The sequence below is a fragment of the Crocuta crocuta genome, unplaced genomic scaffold, assembly GCF_008692635.1.
Source record: "Crocuta crocuta isolate KB4526 unplaced genomic scaffold, BGI_CrCroc_1.0 scaffold70, whole genome shotgun sequence".
NCBI lineage: Eukaryota > Metazoa > Chordata > Mammalia > Carnivora > Hyaenidae > Crocuta > Crocuta crocuta.
The window spans coordinates 261,867-265,277 of NW_027528417.1; the positions used below are offsets into that span (position 1 = coordinate 261,867).

Genomic DNA, 3,411 nt, shown 5'->3' on the forward strand with positions numbered 1-3,411 from the left:
CTTCGCCCCCTCTCCCTATATAAACCCTGAGCTATGGCTCGGCGGGGCGCTCTTCCGAGGACTCTGGGTGCTCGGGAGGGGCCGTCGGGCCGAACTAAAATAAACCTGAATAACCAACTCCTTTTGCGTTTGTGGGCTTTGTCCTCGGTGATTCTCCTTTGGAAAAGGTGGTCTAACAGCAATATTTTGCCAACTCTACAAGAAGCGGAGAAGAATATCAGAAGTGAAATCCCTAAATGTGTGGGTCTTACAGTTCATAGGGGGAAGGCTGATGGGTCCCCGAGGGAGTGCACTGTATGGCCATAACCTCCTACAGTTCGTCTTTCCTTTGTGTGTATGACTCAATTATGGTTCAATAAAATTCTGTTGGAAATGTGTTAGGTATGTCTGTTAGTAGACTTTGCTCTAATTTGGGGGGCTCTTTTGGACCCTCACGTTTATCATAAAAGAGGGACTCAGTGGATCCCTTTCTGTGTTTGTTCAATGAGTTTTTGCTATTCAGGATTTAGCACCTGAGGCTTTGATCAACATGTGTAAAAGTTGATATAGTTCAGGTAACCTTGGGACATAAGCACCCCAAAGAAAGGTAAACTCTGTGAATAGTAGCTGGCCTTCCCTGGGTTAGGGAAATTCTGAATTCTAATTGTAAATTCAGCTTGGATCCAAGGCATAGCTGATGCATGGGAGGAATGAAGTTTTAGAAGCAACCAGCATTTAGGGGTCTTGGGAAAGTCAGGAGGAAAAATTGGGGGCCTGGACAAGAGGAAGAAGAGAAAGAAGTTAGAAGTGTGGACGGCGAGAGATCAGAAGGATGAGAGGGAAGAAGGAAAGCCGGATTTAAAGAGGAACTAGAGGACGAGGAGGGAGAATTTACTCGGGAAATGAGTCTAATTTGTCTTTGCTTAAGATTGTCAGGTTGCTTATTCGCTTTGGCCAAAGAATCTTTTAGTGAAGCACTTTTCATCAGAATTTCAATTGGAGGCCTCTGCATACCAATAAAAATGCTATTAAATCTGAGAAACCTTAGATCCTTTATTTTCCAAGGCACCTCCCAGATGAACAACTTTATTCAGGGCAAATGTTCCCAGGGTGGCTATGGAAGCTCCACCTCATCGCTGGGGAAGATGTGCCGTATTGTGAGAATCAGGGTTATGAGAAGAGTTCAGGTAGGAAGGAGGAGCTTCTCCCGGAAGAGGGGGAGTAAAGGATTTAGAATGAGATGGTCCCTTGGGAGAGCAGGCGACTGAGTCAAAAGTGATGCTTGTGCACTTTGTATCTTGGCCCCCAGCCGGATAGTCCAGCTGCTTCTGAACACAGACTTGACCATGAGCATCCCCAGGCAGGTGGAAAACCACAAGAACATTCACCAAAGAGAACATTTCCTCCGGATCAAAGCCAAGCTTTCAGAACAAAAGGAACAAAAAATGTGATGGAAAGAAAATCTCACCCAGTTTGCTACTGGTAACTTGGCAAAATTTGTCCAAATGGGCTATGGTCTGGTGGGAAACACAAACTCAGGCTCATGGGTCCCTATGCTTGTTTCCCATTCTGGAATTCTCCTTCATATGACACTTTTAGAGAGCACATCATGAAACGAAAGCACAGAAGAGCATAATTGGTCCAAAACAATGACCTGATTCCTTTAAGGATGCCGAACCAGTAGGTGCCAATTAAAAAAACGCAGGTACCAAACTGAGAGTAAATAGCGGAGGAACTCCACATCCAGAGAGCACAGCTCAGAAGCAGGGCTGGTTCGCAAATGTTTGCTGAGAACTTGACAAGCCACTAGTGGCCAGGCACGGGGGCTCTGTGGGCACCTCGCCCGGTAAAGGCTGGGGTCTGAGGTGGTGGGCACCACAGGCTGTCTCAGGAGAGCCTTTGGGAAAGCTGTGGAAAGAAATGAAACCACCCAAATGAGGATAAACAGGAGCTTTCTGTTCAGCACTGGTGTTTGGCTGAGACTCAAAGGCAGGCAGGGAAATAGGAAAGCTTTATAATGGAAAAGAGGAAAGGCTTCAGAGACCCTCCCCGACCCCAGGCTGGGGGCGAGGCAGCCAGAGCCAGGCTGCGAGAAGCAGGGCAGCCCCGCGTGATTTGGGAGCCTATGTGGCTTTCTCGGTTTGGCCCTAAGTCGGAAGCAAGGGCCAAAGAATAAGGAAGCTGGCAGCCATGACCGAGTCCTGATTATCGAGGGCTGATTGCTGCAGAGGCTGTGGCCTGGCTTCCTGCCCGGTTGCTGGAGAGGTCACGGGTCAGAGGCGTGTTGTCATCCGTGGTCTGGCTACTGTCCATTTGTCCATTCAGTCTCTCAGGGGCTCAACTCCGCCAGCCCCAAATGCTAGGTCATTTCTATCTTCTCCCCACCTTCGTTTCCCATTCTGGGTGCCCTGGGGAGCAAGAAAGAGTCACAAGATTCTGTCCTGCATCTTTGGGACAACCAAGTAGTGTTTGTTGTTTGTTTTTAAAAATTTTTTTACCCACCCCACGCATTCCAAACGATTCCCTTGCTCTTCTGACAGGGAGATTTCGTCTTTTTCTTCCTCGTCTTCTGCTTCCTTCTCCTCCTCCCAATTCTCCTCTTCCTCCTCGTCTTCCTACTCCTTCCTTTTCTTCATCTTTTACCCCTTTTTCTTCTCCTTCTCCTCCGTTCCTTTTCTACAGAATAGAATGTCCCTCCACGTTATTGTCCCCTTTCTTTCTGGATACACCTTTTCTGTCTCCTGGAGCCATAAGCCTCCTGGGTCTGCCTTAAAGATAGCGATGGTCGGGGCGCCTGGGTGGCTTAGTCGGTTAAGCGTCTGACTTTTGCTCAGGTCATGATCTCGCGGTTCGTGGGTTCGAGCCCCGCGTCGGGCTCTGTGCTGACAGCTCAGAGCCTGGAGTCTGTTTCAGTCTGTGACTCCCTCTCTCTCTGACCCTCCCCTGCTCACGCTGTCTCTCTCTCTCTCTCCTAGAAATAAATAAAAATATTTTTAAAAAATTAAAAAAAAAGATAGCGATGGTCACAGTGGAGGAGGAGTTACTGAGAGGAGAAATGGCCTCAACAAACTGGTAATGCTGCCACCAGCAGCGAGAGTCATCACCTCTGGAAAGAACTGTAAAATACATGAAAATTCAGGTCACCTGATTAAAAAAAAAATCAATGTGACTATTCTGCACGCACAGAAGCTTCTGAACATCCCTGAATCGTAACTGTTGGTGGGTGAGCATTGCCGCTGGCATCTTAACTCATTTAATAAATATTTATCCAGCACTTCCTTTGTGTGAGGCTCTGCCCGAAGCACTCGGAGATGTCAGTGAGCTGTACAAAACTCTCTGCCCTCATGCAGCTTACGTCCTAGTGGGGAAGACAAACAAGAAGTAGTAAACAGAGTAAGAAAGTTAAGGGTGTGTTAAAGGGTGACAGGTGCT

General features: G+C 47.6%; 1 non-coding gene across 1 annotated transcript; it reads left to right on the plus strand.

Moving 5' to 3' along the window:
- Positions 1–2,771: 2,771 nt before the first annotated feature.
- Positions 2,772–2,856, plus strand: TRNAK-UUU (transfer RNA lysine (anticodon UUU)). The gene has a single exon. It is a non-coding gene; the product is annotated as a tRNA-Lys (tRNA).
- The last annotated feature ends 555 nt before the right edge of the window (positions 2,857–3,411 follow it).